This window comes from Acipenser ruthenus, chromosome 51 (genome assembly GCF_902713425.1).
Source record: "Acipenser ruthenus chromosome 51, fAciRut3.2 maternal haplotype, whole genome shotgun sequence".
Classification (NCBI taxonomy): domain Eukaryota; kingdom Metazoa; phylum Chordata; class Actinopteri; order Acipenseriformes; family Acipenseridae; genus Acipenser; species Acipenser ruthenus.
The window spans coordinates 4550339-4570064 of NC_081239.1; the positions used below are offsets into that span (position 1 = coordinate 4550339).

The 19726-nt window shown below is 43.0% G+C and overlaps 1 protein-coding gene across 1 annotated transcript in view; it reads left to right on the plus strand.

Moving 5' to 3' along the window:
- The first annotated feature begins 3700 nt into the window (after positions 1-3700).
- LOC131722717 (zinc finger protein 23-like) overlaps positions 3701-19726 on the plus strand; it is a 37503-nt gene continuing 21477 nt past the window's right edge. The window contains exons 1-2 of the mRNA XM_059015719.1: positions 3701-3908; positions 13228-13325. The gene's annotated coding sequence lies outside the window, so the exon portion shown is untranslated. The remainder of the gene's footprint in view (positions 3909-13227; positions 13326-19726) is intronic.

The following is a 19726-nucleotide window of genomic DNA, read 5'->3' on the forward strand; positions in this document are numbered from 1 at the left end:
AGTTCCGAGTCTGATCCTGATATCCCACTGACACAGACAACATATTGTGTTATAAGTGAAGATAGCAACGAGGACTTTGTTTTAAATTTAGACCATGAAGGGGGCATTAGAAAAATAAAAAGAATGAAAAAAACAAAGGAGAAAGCGGAAAGTAAGCGTTTTGCTGCACCTAAAACGGATGAAGAGGTGAATATCTTTGCAAGCGATCGATTTTCTGGAAGTACTCGCGCGCAAAATGTAAATGGTCTGTGAATCTGTTTGAAGTTTGGTTAAATGAAAGGAATTCAAAAGCTGACTTTAAATCTGAGATGCGTGTAATTAGTGGAGATTTAGTCAATATGGATCATGCTGCTTTGTCATACAGCCTTAGCTGTTTTGTGACAGAAGTAAGAAAATGTAACGGAGAGGAGTACGGTGGTAATTCACTATAGGAACTTGTAATGTGTAGACAGCATTTTCTAAGACTGCAGGGACGCACTTTAAATTTCTTAAATGACCCAGCAATGAAGCACAAGAACATATATTGTACTGAACTGTGTGCTGAAATTGGAAATCAATTATGTTTAAACGGTATAAAAGTATAGCTAATTGTTGTTTTAATTGCTGCTTATTAAAAAGACACGCGCTTTTTTTGTCAATTGTTTGTGACTGTGGTTTGTTAACGAATCCACAGTTTTCTGTGGATTCGTAGCTCAAAGTGTGGATTCGTTTATCAACAATTCATCTGCCCCGCACTCCCCTTCTCTTCAAAGCCACGCTGCCACTTTAGTTAGACGATTCGTAGATATAATCCACTGAAAGATCAAAGGCTGACGTCACAGAAATGTTTTAAAAATGGGATAAACCACGGTAAGTGTTGAATCGGTAAAATAATCCACAGCATCTCGTGCCTAACGGCACTCGAAACGGAGGATTATTTTACCGAGTCAACACTTCCCGTGGTTTATCCCTTACAGACAGTTCACATGGGTTTCAAAATCACCAGTGTGGAGTACACATGTTACACTATGGAAACAATAATAAGACTATCCTCAGTATACAGTCACAACACTGAGGTCTGCTGCTGGACTACAGTCTGCACGTTTTATAAAAGAAAATACAAGTCAGGCTGATCAGATTAATGTGATGGAAAATCCCTTTAAATATAAATTGTGGCTAAGTCGCTTATTTTTAAACAAACTAATATTCCATAAGCTCCCATTGCCTCTGCTTGTGTTATCCCTGCTCTGTGGAGACATAAAGAGGACTGGTCTCCAATCCACCACCTTCAGAGGAATAGAAAAATAAAGAAATGAAAGAACATTTGAAAAATCATTGAGATGTGTGCTTACTGATTACTAGTGAGTGGAGTAGCTGCTCTCTGTCTCTGTGTCCTGCTCGTTCGATGTGAAGGTGCTGCTGTATTAACACCTGCACATGAATGAGATCACACTGTCAAACCCAACCCAACATGCAAATCAATACTGTGCAAGACATCGAGACATCTTTTATTATAGATTCACAAAGAAACACATTCCCAATACAAACAGGGTGAATACTTATCTAATGAAGACTTTTCAGGTTTTTATTTTTAATTGATTTGTTTTTTCACCCCCCCCCCCCCCCCCCCCCCCCATTTTTCCACACGTTGAAAGTGTTGAGTAGGTTGTGTAAATCAAAGGAGAAAAAATCCCATTTAAATGCATCAAGATTTCAGGTTGTAACACAACAAACGGTGAAAACATCCAAGGGGGGGGGGGGGGGGGGGGGGGGGAATACTTACTATAGGCACTGTATATAGCGAAAAGTGATGAATTAAAATCAAGGGAAGTAATGTTAAAACTTTACAATGCATTAGCAAGACCTCATCTAGAATATTGCATTCAGTTCTGGTCACCTTGCTACAAAAAGGATAGAAAGAGTGCAAAGAAGAGCAACCAGAATTATTCCAGGTTTTAAAGGCATGTCATATGCAGACAGGATAATATAACTGAATCTATTCAGTCTTGAACAAAGAAGACTACGCAGCGATCTGATTCAAACATTCAAAATCCTAAAAGGTATAGACAATGTCAGCCCGGGGGACTTCTTTGACCTGAAAAAAGAAACAAGGACCAGGGGTCACAAATTGAGATTAGATAAAGGGGCATTCAGAACAGAAAATAGGAGGCACTTTTTTACACAGAGAATTGTGAGGGTCTGGAACCAACTCCCCAGTAATGTTGTTGAAGCTGACACCCTGGGATCCTTCAAGAAGCTGCTTGATGAGATTCTGAGATCAATAAGCTACTAACAAGTAAACAAGCAAGATGGGCCGAATGGCCTCCTCTCGTTTGTAAACGTTCTTATGATTTTGTTTCGATCAGCCATCAACTTATTTTACATTTTCCCATTAGTGGCATAGTAGAACACTGAAAGCCTAATTTAAAAAGCAAAATGAGTTAAACATAATAATCTATTTGAAGACTTACAAACTAAACACAAATGTTTGTGTACATTCACTTTATTATGCAGCAGTTTAAACTAAGAATTAAAGAATGCTTTATATTGTGGAGCACATTGTTTTTATGTGTGTATTGTATCACAAAAATATCAGTAATTATGTTTGAAATATCTAGGCCCGCCCCTTTTTACTGAACTCATTCAAGCAGGAATGTACATTATCAACCAATGCAGTCTAAACTGTACAATGTAAAAGCTGAACAGTGTTTTGGTGCCACCTACTGGATACATTGAAGCACTTACATTTTGACGGTTTTGTTGCAATTTAACTTGTAACTTGTCACTCAGATAGAATACTGGTGTTATTAATAAAACCTGAGAGATGTCTCGTCATGTTTTAATAATAAACGCTTTCTGCAATGCACACATTCTGTAGGCTGCTTATTCACCTTCACTCGTGTTGCTTCTCCTGAATGAATACAAAACTAGAACCAAACAGCTGAGTAATACACTGTATTTCAAGCCCTCTTCAGCACTCTCAGTGTGTTTAGATTTTCATGTTGTAACATTAACATGATGTCTTGTCCTTTTTTAAATCAATAGCAGTTAATTAAAGCCTGGAGGAAGCGCTTTGATAATGCGGCCCCTCGAGTCTCACAGAGCAGCGCACTCCTTGGCGTGTCTCATTGCTGGTGACTCTTCTGCTGCTGTGGACGCGGCTCTGTTGCCTGGTTTAGTTCGCAGCGCAGTCTGAGGAAGATTCTAAATCTGTGCCGCTGGACAGCAGGGAGGAATACTGTCCTGGATAAAGAATAGGACACAAGAATACAGTTTAAGAGAAACGAAATAAAAGCATGGGGTAGAAATAGCAGAGGTTACTGCCTGGAAGTTTACTCGTAAAGAATGACCTTTCTGCGACCCTGTGCTGTATTTACCAAAAACAAGTTCACACGCCCTGAACCTGCAAGACTAGCGAAGAGAAAGCTATGAAACTGCGAGCATGCCTGCGCCATTGTGGATCTGTTTGTGAGAACGGCGCTCAACTTGAATTAACCTGATATACTTCTAAAAACATTATCAGGGGTATCGCGTTAGTGTTTGAACATCTCATTCGGAAGAAGAGGACGGGAAATATCAATATAATTACACGAAACACAGATTATATATCTGCGTGAAACTCGCTGCATCGACGCTGCTGCCGCCTGATAGAGAAAGGACTATACCAACTCCGGCATGGGGGAGGAGTTACCTGAATTCAAATTGTATTCAGTGGGAAAAATATAGAGCTACAAACAGCTCGATTATGATGTTAAAATTGAAAGTCATATTCATTTTTTATTAAAAGATCCCCGGTATCACAATTCCCTTTGCGGTTCATATTAGATGAATTGTTAAACCGCGCTGATCGGTTTGTATTTTGTGATTGGTATATTCCTCGTTCTGTGGGAGACAGACCCGTTCAGACACTGAGGGAGAGCAGAGAGGAGGTGAGAGAGTCTGCATGGAGCTCTACAATGTGTTTATAAACTACAGAGCGCTGTTATATTGTATTATTTTGAAAGGTCCGGGTTGTAGTGTGGTAGGAGCGCGTTGTTTTATCCGTTCAGACACTGAGGGAGAGCAGAGAGGAGGTGAGAGAGTCTGCATGGAGCTCTACAATGTGTTTATAAACTACAGAGCGCTGTTATATTGTATTATTTTGAAAGGTCCGGGTTGTAGTGTGGTAGGAGCGCGTTGTTTTATCCGTTCAGACACTGAGGGAGAGCAGAGAGGAGGTGAGAGAGTCTGCATGGAGCTCTACAATGTGTTTATAAACTACAGAGCGCTGTTATATTGTATTATTTTGAAAGGTCCGGGTTGTAGTGTGGTAGGAGCGCGTTGTTTTATCCGTTCAGACACTGAGGGAGAGCAGAGAGGAGGTGAGAGAGTCTGCATGGAGCTCTACAATGTGTTTATAAACTACAGAGCGCTGTTATATTGTATTATTTTGAAAGGTCCGGGTTGTAGTGTGGTAGGAGCGCGTTGTTTTATCCGTTCAGACACTGAGGGAGAGCAGAGAGGAGGTGAGAGAGTCTGCATGGAGCTCTACAATGTGTTTATAAACTACAGAGCGCTGTTATATTGTATTATTTTGAAAGGTCCGGGTTGTAGTGTGGTAGGAGCGCGTTGTTTTATCCGTTCAGACACTGAGGGAGAGCAGAGAGGAGGTGAGAGAGTCTGCATGGAGCTCTACAATGTGTTTATAAACTACAGAGCGCTGTTATATTGTATTATTTTGAAAGGTCCGGGTTGTAGTGTGGTAGGAGCGCGTTGTTTTATCCGTTCAGACACTGAGGGAGAGCAGAGAGGAGGTGAGAGAGTCTGCATGGAGCTCTACAATGTGTTTATAAACTACAGAGCGCTGTTATATTGTATTATTTTGAAAGGTCCGGGTTGTAGTGTGGTAGGAGCGCGTTGTTTTATCCGTTCAGACACTGAGGGAGAGCAGAGAGGAGGTGAGAGAGTCTGCATGGAGCTCTACAATGTGTTTATAAACTACAGAGCGCTGTTATATTGTATTATTTTGAAAGGTCCGGGTTGTAGTGTGGTAGGAGCGCGTTGTTTTATCCGTTCAGACACTGAGGGAGAGCAGAGAGGAGGTGAGAGAGTCTGCATGGAGCTCTACAATGTGTTTATAAACTACAGAGCGCTGTTATATTGTATTATTTTGAAAGGTCCGGGTTGTAGTGTGGTAGGAGCGCGTTGTTTTATCCGTTCAGACACTGAGGGAGAGCAGAGAGGAGGTGAGAGAGTCTGCATGGAGCTCTACAATGTGTTTATAAACTACAGAGCGCTGTTATATTGTATTATTTTGAAAGGTCCGGGTTGTAGTGTGGTAGGAGCGCGTTGTTTTATCCGTTCAGACACTGAGGGAGAGCAGAGAGGAGGTGAGAGAGTCTGCATGGAGCTCTACAATGTGTTTATAAACTACAGAGCGCTGTTATATTGTATTATTTTGAAAGGTCCGGGTTGTAGTGTGGTAGGAGCGCGTTGTTTTATCCGTTCAGACACTGAGGGAGAGCAGAGAGGAGGTGAGAGAGTCTGCATGGAGCTCTACAATGTGTTTATAAACTACAGAGCGCTGTTATATTGTATTATTTTGAAAGGTCCGGGTTGTAGTGTGGTAGGAGCGCGTTGTTTTATCCGTTCAGACACTGAGGGAGAGCAGAGAGGAGGTGAGAGAGTCTGCATGGAGCTCTACAATGTGTTTATAAACTACAGAGCGCTGTTATATTGTATTATTTTGAAAGGTCCGGGTTGTAGTGTGGTAGGAGCGCGTTGTTTTATCCGTTCAGACACTGAGGGAGAGCAGAGAGGAGGTGAGAGAGTCTGCATGGAGCTCTACAATGTGTTTATAAACTACAGAGCGCTGTTATATTGTATTATTTTGAAAGGTCCGGGTTGTAGTGTGGTAGGAGCGCGTTGTTTTATCCGTTCAGACACTGAGGGAGAGCAGAGAGGAGGTGAGAGAGTCTGCATGGAGCTCTACAATGTGTTTATAAACTACAGAGCGCTGTTATATTGTATTATTTTGAAAGGTCCGGGTTGTAGTGTGGTAGGAGCGCGTTGTTTTATCCGTTCAGACACTGAGGGAGAGCAGAGAGGAGGTAAGAGAGTCTGCATGGAGCTCTACAATGTGTTTATAAACTACAGAGCGCTGTTATATTGTATTATTTTGAAAGGTCCGGGTTGTAGTGTGGTAGGAGCGCGTTGTTTTATCCGTTCAGACACTGAGGGAGAGCAGAGAGGAGGTGAGAGAGTCTGCATGGAGCTCTACAATGTGTTTATAAACTACAGAGCGCTGTTATATTGTATTATTTTGAAAGGTCCGGGTTGTAGTGTGGTAGGAGCGCGTTGTTTTATCCGTTCAGACACTGAGGGAGAGCAGAGAGGAGGTGAGAGAGTCTGCATGGAGCTCTACAATGTGTTTATAAACTACAGAGCGCTGTTATATTGTATTATTTTGAAAGGTCCGGGTTGTAGTGTGGTAGGAGCGCGTTGTTTTATCCGTTCAGACACTGAGGGAGAGCAGAGAGGAGGTGAGAGAGTCTGCATGGAGCTCTACAATGTGTTTATAAACTACAGAGCGCTGTTATATTGTATTATTTTGAAAGGTCCGGGTTGTAGTGTGGTAGGAGCGCGTTGTTTTATCCGTTCAGACACTGAGGGAGAGCAGAGAGGAGGTGAGAGAGTCTGCATGGAGCTCTACAATGTGTTTATAAACTACAGAGCGCTGTTATATTGTATTATTTTGAAAGGTCCGGGTTGTAGTGTGGTAGGAGCGCGTTGTTTTATCCGTTCAGACACTGAGGGAGAGCAGAGAGGAGGTGAGAGAGTCTGCATGGAGCTCTACAATGTGTTTATAAACTACAGAGCGCTGTTATATTGTATTATTTTGAAAGGTCCGGGTTGTAGTGTGCTAGGAGCGCGTTGTTTTATCCGTTCAGACACTGAGGGAGAGCAGAGAGGAGGTGAGAGAGTCTGCATGGAGCTCTACAATGTGTTTATAAACTACAGAGCGCTGTTATATTGTATTATTTTGAAAGGTCCGGGTTGTAGTGTGGTAGGAGCGCGTTGTTTTATCCGTTCAGACACTGAGGGAGAGCAGAGAGGAGGTGAGAGAGTCTGCATGGAGCTCTACAATGTGTTTATAAACTACAGAGCGCTGTTATATTGTATTATTTTGAAAGGTCCGGGTTGTAGTGTGGTAGGAGCGCGTTGTTTTATCCGTTCAGACACTGAGGGAGAGCAGAGAGGAGGTGAGAGAGTCTGCATGGAGCTCTACAATGTGTTTATAAACTACAGAGCGCTGTTATATTGTATTATTTTGAAAGGTCCGGGTTGTAGTGTGGTAGGAGCGCGTTGTTTTATCCGTTCAGACACTGAGGGAGAGCAGAGAGGAGGTGAGAGAGTCTGCATGGAGCTCTACAATGTGTTTATAAACTACAGAGCGCTGTTATATTGTATTATTTTGAAAGGTCCGGGTTGTAGTGTGGTAGGAGCGCGTTGTTTTATCCGTTCAGACACTGAGGGAGAGCAGAGAGGAGGTGAGAGAGTCTGCATGGAGCTCTACAATGTGTTTATAAACTACAGAGCGCTGTTATATTGTATTATTTTGAAAGGTCCGGGTTGTAGTGTGCTAGGAGCGCGTTGTTTTATCCGTTCAGACACTGAGGGAGAGCAGAGAGGAGGTGAGAGAGTCTGCATGGAGCTCTACAATGTGTTTATAAACTACAGAGCGCTGTTATATTGTATTATTTTGAAAGGTCCGGGTTGTAGTGTGGTAGGAGCGCGTTGTTTTATCCGTTCAGACACTGAGGGAGAGCAGAGAGGAGGTGAGAGAGTCTGCATGGAGCTCTACAATGTGTTTATAAACTACAGAGCGCTGTTATATTGTATTATTTTGAAAGGTCCGGGTTGTAGTGTGGTAGGAGCGCGTTGTTTTATCCGTTCAGACACTGAGGGAGAGCAGAGAGGAGGTGAGAGAGTCTGCATGGAGCTCTACAATGTGTTTATAAACTACAGAGCGCTGTTATATTGTATTATTTTGAAAGGTCCGGGTTGTAGTGTGGTAGGAGCGCGTTGTTTTATCCGTTCAGACACTGAGGGAGAGCAGAGAGGAGGTGAGAGAGTCTGCATGGAGCTCTACAATGTGTTTATAAACTACAGAGCGCTGTTATATTGTATTATTTTGAAAGGTCCGGGTTGTAGTGTGGTAGGAGCGCGTTGTTTTATCCGTTCAGACACTGAGGGAGAGCAGAGAGGAGGTGAGAGAGTCTGCATGGAGCTCTACAATGTGTTTATAAACTACAGAGCGCTGTTATATTGTATTATTTTGAAAGGTCCGGGTTGTAGTGTGGTAGGAGCGCGTTGTTTTATCCGTTCAGACACTGAGGGAGAGCAGAGAGGAGGTGAGAGAGTCTGCATGGAGCTCTACAATGTGTTTATAAACTACAGAGCGCTGTTATATTGTATTATTTTGAAAGGTCCGGGTTGTAGTGTGGTAGGAGCGCGTTGTTTTATCCGTTCAGACACTGAGGGAGAGCAGAGAGGAGGTGAGAGAGTCTGCATGGAGCTCTACAATGTGTTTATAAACTACAGAGCGCTGTTATATTGTATTATTTTGAAAGGTCCGGGTTGTAGTGTGGTAGGAGCGCGTTGTTTTATCCGTTCAGACACTGAGGGAGAGCAGAGAGGAGGTGAGAGAGTCTGCATGGAGCTCTACAATGTGTTTATAAACTACAGAGCGCTGTTATATTGTATTATTTTGAAAGGTCCGGGTTGTAGTGTGGTAGGAGCGCGTTGTTTTATCCGTTCAGACACTGAGGGAGAGCAGAGAGGAGGTGAGAGAGTCTGCATGGAGCTCTACAATGTGTTTATAAACTACAGAGCGCTGTTATATTGTATTATTTTGAAAGGTCCGGGTTGTAGTGTGGTAGGAGCGCGTTGTTTTATCCGTTCAGACACTGAGGGAGAGCAGAGAGGAGGTGAGAGAGTCTGCATGGAGCTCTACAATGTGTTTATAAACTACAGAGCGCTGTTATATTGTATTATTTTGAAAGGTCCGGGTTGTAGTGTGGTAGGAGCGCGTTGTTTTATCCGTTCAGACACTGAGGGAGAGCAGAGAGGAGGTGAGAGAGTCTGCATGGAGCTCTACAATGTGTTTATAAACTACAGAGCGCTGTTATATTGTATTATTTTGAAAGGTCCGGGTTGTAGTGTGCTAGGAGCGCGTTGTTTTATCCGTTCAGACACTGAGGGAGAGCAGAGAGGAGGTGAGAGAGTCTGCATGGAGCTCTACAATGTGTTTATAAACTACAGAGCGCTGTTATATTGTATTATTTTGAAAGGTCCGGGTTGTAGTGTGGTAGGAGCGCGTTGTTTTATCCGTTCAGACACTGAGGGAGAGCAGAGAGGAGGTGAGAGAGTCTGCATGGAGCTCTACAATGTGTTTATAAACTACAGAGCGCTGTTATATTGTATTATTTTGAAAGGTCCGGGTTGTAGTGTGGTAGGAGCGCGTTGTTTTATCCGTTCAGACACTGAGGGAGAGCAGAGAGGAGGTGAGAGAGTCTGCATGGAGCTCTACAATGTGTTTATAAACTACAGAGCGCTGTTATATTGTATTATTTTGAAAGGTCCGGGTTGTAGTGTGGTAGGAGCGCGTTGTTTTATCCGTTCAGACACTGAGGGAGAGCAGAGAGGAGGTGAGAGAGTCTGCATGGAGCTCTACAATGTGTTTATAAACTACAGAGCGCTGTTATATTGTATTATTTTGAAAGGTCCGGGTTGTAGTGTGGTAGGAGCGCGTTGTTTTATCCGTTCAGACACTGAGGGAGAGCAGAGAGGAGGTGAGAGAGTCTGCATGGAGCTCTACAATGTGTTTATAAACTACAGAGCGCTGTTATATTGTATTATTTTGAAAGGTCCGGGTTGTAGTGTGGTAGGAGCGCGTTGTTTTATCCGTTCAGACACTGAGGGAGAGCAGAGAGGAGGTGAGAGAGTCTGCATGGAGCTCTACAATGTGTTTATAAACTACAGAGCGCTGTTATATTGTATTATTTTGAAAGGTCCGGGTTGTAGTGTGGTAGGAGCGCGTTGTTTTATCCGTTCAGACACTGAGGGAGAGCAGAGAGGAGGTGAGAGAGTCTGCATGGAGCTCTACAATGTGTTTATAAACTACAGAGCGCTGTTATATTGTATTATTTTGAAAGGTCCGGGTTGTAGTGTGGTAGGAGCGCGTTGTTTTATCCGTTCAGACACTGAGGGAGAGCAGAGAGGAGGTGAGAGAGTCTGCATGGAGCTCTACAATGTGTTTATAAACTACAGAGCGCTGTTATATTGTATTATTTTGAAAGGTCCGGGTTGTAGTGTGGTAGGAGCGCGTTGTTTTATCCGTTCAGACACTGAGGGAGAGCAGAGAGGAGGTGAGAGAGTCTGCATGGAGCTCTACAATGTGTTTATAAACTACAGAGCGCTGTTATATTGTATTATTTTGAAAGGTCCGGGTTGTAGTGTGGTAGGAGCGCGTTGTTTTATCCGTTCAGACACTGAGGGAGAGCAGAGAGGAGGTGAGAGAGTCTGCATGGAGCTCTACAATGTGTTTATAAACTACAGAGCGCTGTTATATTGTATTATTTTGAAAGGTCCGGGTTGTAGTGTGCTAGGAGCGCGTTGTTTTATCCGTTCAGACACTGAGGGAGAGCAGAGAGGAGGTGAGAGAGTCTGCATGGAGCTCTACAATGTGTTTATAAACTACAGAGCGCTGTTATATTGTATTATTTTGAAAGGTCCGGGTTGTAGTGTGGTAGGAGCGCGTTGTTTTATCCGTTCAGACACTGAGGGAGAGCAGAGAGGAGGTGAGAGAGTCTGCATGGAGCTCTACAATGTGTTTATAAACTACAGAGCGCTGTTATATTGTATTATTTTGAAAGGTCCGGGTTGTAGTGTGGTAGGAGCGCGTTGTTTTATCCGTTCAGACACTGAGGGAGAGCAGAGAGGAGGTGAGAGAGTCTGCATGGAGCTCTACAATGTGTTTATAAACTACAGAGCGCTGTTATATTGTATTATTTTGAAAGGTCCGGGTTGTAGTGTGCTAGGAGCGCGTTGTTTTATCCGTTCAGACACTGAGGGAGAGCAGAGAGGAGGTGAGAGAGTCTGCATGGAGCTCTACAATGTGTTTATAAACTACAGAGCGCTGTTATATTGTATTATTTTGAAAGGTCCGGGTTGTAGTGTGGTAGGAGCGCGTTGTTTTATCCGTTCAGACACTGAGGGAGAGCAGAGAGGAGGTGAGAGAGTCTGCATGGAGCTCTACAATGTGTTTATAAACTACAGAGCGCTGTTATATTGTATTATTTTGAAAGGTCCGGGTTGTAGTGTGGTAGGAGCGCGTTGTTTTATCCGTTCAGACACTGAGGGAGAGCAGAGAGGAGGTGAGAGAGTCTGCATGGAGCTCTACAATGTGTTTATAAACTACAGAGCGCTGTTATATTGTATTATTTTGAAAGGTCCGGGTTGTAGTGTGGTAGGAGCGCGTTGTTTTATCCGTTCAGACACTGAGGGAGAGCAGAGAGGAGGTGAGAGAGTCTGCATGGAGCTCTACAATGTGTTTATAAACTACAGAGCGCTGTTATATTGTATTATTTTGAAAGGTCCGGGTTGTAGTGTGGTAGGAGCGCGTTGTTTTATCCGTTCAGACACTGAGGGAGAGCAGAGAGGAGGTGAGAGAGTCTGCATGGAGCTCTACAATGTGTTTATAAACTACAGAGCGCTGTTATATTGTATTATTTTGAAAGGTCCGGGTTGTAGTGTGGTAGGAGCGCGTTGTTTTATCCGTTCAGACACTGAGGGAGAGCAGAGAGGAGGTGAGAGAGTCTGCATGGAGCTCTACAATGTGTTTATAAACTACAGAGCGCTGTTATATTGTATTATTTTGAAAGGTCCGGGTTGTAGTGTGGTAGGAGCGCGTTGTTTTATCCGTTCAGACACTGAGGGAGAGCAGAGAGGAGGTGAGAGAGTCTGCATGGAGCTCTACAATGTGTTTATAAACTACAGAGCGCTGTTATATTGTATTATTTTGAAAGGTCCGGGTTGTAGTGTGGTAGGAGCGCGTTGTTTTATCCGTTCAGACACTGAGGGAGAGCAGAGAGGAGGTGAGAGAGTCTGCATGGAGCTCTACAATGTGTTTATAAACTACAGAGCGCTGTTATATTGTATTATTTTGAAAGGTCCGGGTTGTAGTGTGGTAGGAGCGCGTTGTTTTATCCGTTCAGACACTGAGGGAGAGCAGAGAGGAGGTGAGAGAGTCTGCATGGAGCTCTACAATGTGTTTATAAACTACAGAGCGCTGTTATATTGTATTATTTTGAAAGGTCCGGGTTGTAGTGTGGTAGGAGCGCGTTGTTTTTGTGTGTGTGTGTGTGTGTGTTGTATTTGTGAAGCGGCGTGTTTGTTTTTATTCATATCTCTCAGTTGCAGTCTCCGTGCCGCGGGTTCAGTGCTGCTCGAGTGGCGGGTTTGCAGACAGATTGAGCTCGTGTTGAAAACATCTAGCGAGTAAATATTGTCTTTGGCGGTCTGGCTATTTTTGTCGTGCATGTTATTTTTCTATTCGTGAGACCGCGTGGAACTTAGAGACTAGCAGTAGGGTAAGTTTTTTTTTTTTATAAACGAGATCAAATATATTTTTAGTATCAAACAATTATTTCACTGAGTGGAGTGCGTGCACGTGTACCGTAATGATTGTAAAAGCAGCGCATTCCAAAACGTTAATACAGTGACTATCCCATTTTCACACTTACATGAACACGCATGGAAACCCGGCTTTCTGTCCTTCTTAATGTGTTTGAAATCATGTTTAAACATTCTTTCAATGAAGTGTATCTTTGTTTCCTTCACTAGTTTTATTCTGCTGGTATCATTTTAAACACTGAGGTAGACCTCAGTTCCAAACTCGTGCTGTGGAGCGTCACACAGGGTTTTTAATATTGCTACCTCAAAGAAACACGTTTTTATTTTGATGCAGGATATCTGGTACTACACAAGGTTACAATACGGGTTTACAAGCCTTGCTTTCAGATAGTGCTGCACTTCCTTGATCACCTGGGGGGTGAAATTGCCCCCTCCTCTTGGACGACTCCTTTCACAGTATCTTAATCTGTATTCTTGTAATCTCATAGTACAGTATACATCTGTGAAAGTGAACTAAAGCAAATAATATATGTAAAAAAAAATGAACCTTGAACTAAACAAACACATTTTCAGATCTGAAGAGCAGAAAGGACACATTCACTGAGGAGACGGTCAGAGCGAGTGACTAGAGCACTAGAGCCGTGCTGCACATCCCACTGACAAGACCTGAAGTAAGTGTCTCTCTCTCTATTCATTCAACTTCAATCAGCTTCATACTGGGTTTATATTGTCTCATTGTAACTGAGTGTGTCAGAACAGTCACTGTGTTACTGGGCAGGATTGTAATCGTGTGCAATACTTTGTTTATTATTGTGACATTGTTGCTTAATATTACAGAAGGAAACGTATCTGAAAGGCTAAGAGTTTAGCACAAGAATGCGCGTTACAGTACAATTAATCTCTGTTATTTACACAGATTAAGAAGGGCTGATCACCTGCTTTTAAATTAATTTTTTCAGTAGATCTCTTTTCCATGACTCATTTCTGACTGTTTCTTAAGTGAACAGTACTGTCCAAGTTATTGCTCTGCACACAGAGGTGTCTTCAAATCAATACTATGCAAGTTATTGCTCTGCACACAGAGGTGCCTCAAATCAATACTATGCAAGTTATTGCTCTGCACACAGAGGTGTCCTCAAATCAATACTATGCAAGTTATTGCTCTGCACACAGAGGTGCCTCAAATCAATACTATGCAAGTTATTGCTCTGCACACAGAGGTGCCTCAAATCAATACTATGCAAGTTATTGCTCCACACACAGAGGTGCCTCAAATCAATACTATGCATGTTATTGCTCTGCACACAGAGGTGTCTCAAATCAATACTATGCAAGTTATTGCTCCACACACAGAGGTGCATCAAATCAATACTATGCATGTTATTGCTGTGCACACAGAGGTGTCCTCAAATCAATACTATGCAAGTTATTGCTCTGCACACAGAGGTGCCTCAAATTAATACTATGCAAGACAGCGACTGGACATGGCGCCGGGCTGATCGCGGGGAGGAGTTCTGGTAGTACAAAGGGGAAGCTACGGACTGGTTTTTGATAGTGAATATGTTGTTGGACATTTCATTATTAACCTGCACCTGTCCCCTTGTGACAGTTTAGCTGTCTGGAGATAACGAACAAACCCTTTTATTTAATTGCGTGCTTTGATTTTTAACGTCTGTTTTTAAAATGTAATTTGTATATAAAATGTATGAAATACTGACGGTTAAATATTTTTAAATGTCTGTTAAATGTTTATTCACTTGGGAAGAGGTCAGAGGTCAATAAAAGGAAGATGGCCGCCGGACGTAAAAGATCGTGGACCTTGAGTGTAGAAGCTGTAGCACGTTTGCACTTTTGTTGTTTTTAAATATTGCAATCTACTATAACCTCGAACTGTGTTAGTTTTGAGCACGTTTGCACACTGTCTGTGTCTGGATACTGCACTACGCACTTTGTTTTGGATTTGTTTACAATATCACCGCACTTGACTATCCAGAGGTATGAATTGTTTTTAAAAGAAAGGCTTGCTGTCTATATGCTGCTGTTTTTATGGAACATTTCTTAAGTAAAGATTCTGAACTGAATTACTGCTTGTGACTGAATTACTACTGCTCTGCACACAACACTGCCATAGGAAGTGATATGAACCCTGATTCTCTAAGTTTTGTAATAGTCTGCGGGACAACGCAGCTCGGCGCCGCAACATTTGGTGGCAGCTACGTGGGATTATTTTCGTTTGGACAGTTTCGAACTGTGCCGAGAGTTTTTAAACTTGTAAGCAAAGTTACAAAATGGCAGAAAGAGTATTGACCAGAGTGAAACTAGCAGCACGTGAACAAGAAACTGAAAAGAGAGTAATATAGTCAGTGGGGATTCTACGGAAGAATCAGCAAACGAAAGATTGGAACCAGAGCTACAGCAGGCATCTACACGAAAATCGGGTGCCAGGAAAGGGAAGCAGAGCACGTCTAAACTAGCCAGGGATGTGGCAGTAACAGGGGGCGAATCTGCAAACATGTTCGCATTTTTATGCAATTGGAAAACCGACGCCAGGAAGAGGAAAGGCGCCAGGAGGAACGAGCGGAACGAAACCGAAGGGAGGAAGCAGCTGAACGGCCGCAGTGGATGGAAATGCTGATGCAGCAGTGCAATGTTAGCAGAGCGTCCTCTTCAGCACAGGAACCGTCAACGCCACAGCAGCAGTCCGGGGCTCCAGCATCTGATGCAAGAGTGTGGACAGGTTTGAAATTAACGAAGTTATCTGAAGAGATGATATTGAATGTTATTTAACCTTGTTTGAAAGAGTAGCTACATTATGTGAATGGCCAGAGGCAACGTGGACTGTAAGGTTGGTACCACAGTTAACTGGTAAAGCACACGCTGCATATGTTAGTATGGCACGAGAAGATTATGCAAGAGTTAAAGAAGTAATTTTGAAACGGTACTATATCTGTGAAGAAACATATAGACTGAGGTTTAGGGAAGCCGCTTGTCAAAAGGATGAACGTTTCAGAGACTTATATGTACGTTTAAATGACTTGTGTAATAAGTGGATTTGTCCTGAAGAGAAAAATATTAACAATGTCCTTGAAGTAGTAATTATGGAACAACTCTTGAAAGTTTTAACTCCAGAAGTTCAAATCTGGGTTAAAGAACGCAAGCCTAAATCGGGCCAGGAAGCAGCAGAACTTGCTGATGATTATACTGTTGCAAGGAGTGGAGTGCAAGGTGAAAAGAGAAATATGCAGTATGATAAAAGGTTTGTGCAATTTGAAAAGAAAAACAGTACTGGATCGCAACAGAATGGATGTTTGTCTGAGAAATGGGAACGGGTGGAGAGGCCACAGCGGAATTTTGATAAACCGTTTCCTTATAAGTGTCACAACTGCGGCTGTGTGGGAGAAAGAGCTGCAGATTGCTGTGCGAAGCGAGATACCACGTCCACCAGTGCATGTTGTGAGAACAAGGGGTTGGAGCAGCCTTCACAACTAGACAGTGAGTTGAATATTGGTCCCTTTTTACTTGAACTTGAGTTGGAGGGGCATATGGTTACAGCGCTAATAGACAGTGGAAGTAATCAAACGCTGGTAGAGCAAGATTTTGTAAGGACTGATAAATTGAACACTGAAAAGGCTGCATATTCAGTGTGTACACGGGGATAAACAATATTACCCCACTGCCCAATTGAATTTTAAGATTCAGGGCGAAAGACATCAGCTTTGTGTGGGTGTGGTGCCGACCTTGCCAAGACCAGTTGTAATTGGACAGGACAGTCCTATATTCCAGAAGTTAATGGAGATGTGCTTAACTAAAACTGTATGCGTAACTACTAGGGCACAAGCCCAACAGGCAAGCAAACTAGAGGAATAGCCTTTTAAAGTTTTTCAAGATGACTTGTTTACAGTATCACACAAACTATATAAAACTCGAAGGCAGCGTAGAGCAGAAAAGACTGATGGGACAAGGAGGATCCAGGAACAATTCAGGGGTCCACTCTTTCATTAGCGGAGAGTGATGTTATGGAGTTGGAGATACATCAGTTGACCAGTCAGGACATTGGAGAACTGCAACGTCAGGACACCACTTTGCAACCCTTGTTTCATACCCTGCAGCCAGAAGACAGCCAGGGTGAGTTTTTGTTGAAGGAGGGCCAACTTTATAGGCAGCGGCTTGACCTGACTAATGGAGATAGTGTTGAGCAGTTGGTGGTGTCTCAAGAATGCAGAGCATTGATCCTGGAGCTAGCACACAGTATTCCTTTGGCTGGCCATTTGGGCCGCAACAAGACTGTGAGTAGAGTGACTTCAAAATTTTACTGGCCGGGACTGTACGCTGATGTAAAGCGATACTGTCAATCATGTGAATTGTGTCAGGAAACCTCTGTAAACAAGATAACTGATAGAGCTAAATTAATTCCATTACCTGTGATTACTGGACCCTTCAGTAGGATTGCTATGGATATCGTGGGCACTTTGGATCGCAGTAGGTCTGGTTACAAATACATTTTAGTTATTTGCGATTATGCCACGCGGTATCCAGAAGCAATCCCTCTGAAGTCTATAGATGCAAAACACATTGCTCAAGAGTTGGTACATGTCTTTTCTCAGTCAGGAATTCCATCAGAAATATTAATGGACCAAGGTACAAACTTTGTCAAGTTTATTGCAGGAAACGTACAACATGTTGGGTATAAAAAGGATTAACCCTTTGCGGTCCATTGTCGGACTGGGTCCGACATCATTATAGCAACGCAAAAAACGGGTTTCTAGTCGTTTTTTCTCCGGAAAAAGCCGAGAAAACCATTCAATTGCCGAGTGGGAGCGACAGGAGCCGAAACAAGTCGGAAAAAAAAAAAAAAAAAAAAAAGGCGTATCTCATGAATAGTCATACATGGTATCAGGTATCAGATAACGGGGCGTTCATAGTAAACAAGCTGGCTGAGTGCGTCAGCGCACAGAGACTATCATGGACATTTGCAGAGCTTTTTTCAGATGTTATAGTAATAAAATAATGAATTTGATCGCATTATTGAGGAGTTTGGTGATAAAACGAGTGATCCGGAGATGATTGATTGGTATGTATGACTATTATTTTTATTATTATTTATTTCTTACATAGATGAAAGCGATAGCGAACGAAAGGGTGTGGTGGGGCTGGAGAAGCCTAGTGAGTGCTTTGTTGATTTGCAGGGCCATTTAAACCCGTTTGACTGTGGAAAAATACATTTTAAACAGCGCGTCTAAAATTAACTGCGCGTGTGAAAATAAATTGGACCTGACGCGCCTGACGCGCACTTAATAAATGGACTGCAAAGGGTTAAAACTAGCCCTTACCATCCACAGTCCGATGGTCTTATGGAGAAATTTAATGGCACATTAATTCGAATGCTTAAAAAGTTTGTTCAGGATGATGTTAAAGATTGGGACAAATATTTGCCTTACCTGTTATTTGTTTATAGGGAGGTGCCACAGGACTCAACAGGTTTTGCACCTTTTGAGTTGCTCTATGGTCGTCAGCCAAGAGGCCCTCTAGATGTGTTAAAAGAAACATGGGAGAATGCAATTACAACTAAAGAGAGTGTGGTTTCCTACTTGATTAAAATGAGAGAGAAACCTGCTAGTATGACAGATATTGTGAAAGAGAATATGTCAAAAGCTCAAACAAAACAGAAAACTTGGTATGATCATAGAGCAAAAGATAGAGATTTTGATCCAGGCTCAGAGGTATTGTTACTTTTACCCAGTTCTGAGAATAAGTTGTTGGCCCATTGGCAAGGCCCATACCGGGTAATTAGGAAAATTGGGAAAGTGGATTATGAGATAGCTACTCCTGATAAGAAAAAGAAGCAGCAAATCTGGCATGTGAATCTACTAAAGCATTGGTGCCAACCGAAGGGTGTGAATGTTGTAGCTTCAGCACTATCTGATTGTGAGAGGGATACATTGGATATGGAGTTTGATAATTTGGGGACACTGTTTTTACTTGTCAAGTGACAAACCTGTTATAATTGGTCCTGAACTGTCTATGATTCAAAGGGCAGAAATGGATTCCCTTTTGAAATCGTATACTGATGTGATAATATGTAAGCCTGGGAGAACCACTGTAATTGAACATCACATAGACACAGGTAACCTAAATCCAAATCGTCAAAAGCCCTATAGAGTACCTGAATGCATTCGGGAGACTGAAACAGGGGATTCAACAAACGCTGGAAGCTGGGGTTATTGAAGTTTCACAGAGTGAATGGGCTTCTCCCATAGTTCTCGCAACGAAAAAGGATGGTAGTACAAGACTTTGTGTAGATTTTCGTAAAGTTAACAAAGGTTCGAGATTTGACGCTTATCCAATGCCCAGAATCGATGATATAATAGAGAAACTGGGAAATGCTAAATTTATTACAACACTGGACCTATATCGTGGGTATTGGCAAGTTCCACTGTCTGAAAGTTCTAAGGAAATAGCTGCTTTTATAACCCCTTTTGGTCTGTACCAATATACTGTTATGCCATTTGGTTTGCATGGCGCTCCTGCCACATTTCAGCGAATGGTAGATTGACTGTTGCTGGGTGCTGAGGACTTTGCAGCTGCATACCTAGATGATCTGGTCATTTTTAGTGTGGATTGGGAGAGCCATGTAGACCAGGTGCGCAAAGTGTTAAATTCCTTGAGAAATGCTGGGTTGGACTCCCGAGTGGCGCATCCAGTAAAAGCACTTGCATAGAGTGCAGGATGCGCCCTATAGTCTGGATGTCGCGAGCTCGAGTCCAGGCTATTCCTTTGCCAACCGAGGACGGGAGCTCCCAGGGGGCGGCGCTCAGTTGGCCGAGCATCGCCCGGGGGGAGGGAGGTTTAGGTCGGCCAGGGTGCCCTCAGCTCACCGCGCACCAGCGACCCCTGTAGTCTGGCGGGGCATCTGTAGGCTTGCCTGTAATCTGCCCGAGAGCTGCGTTGTCCTCTGACGCTGTAGCTCTTGGGTGGCTGCATGGTGAGTCCGCAGTGTGAAAAAAAGCGGGCGGCTGACGGCACACGTTTCGGAGGACAGCGTGTGTTCGTCTTCGCCCTCCCGAGTCAGCGC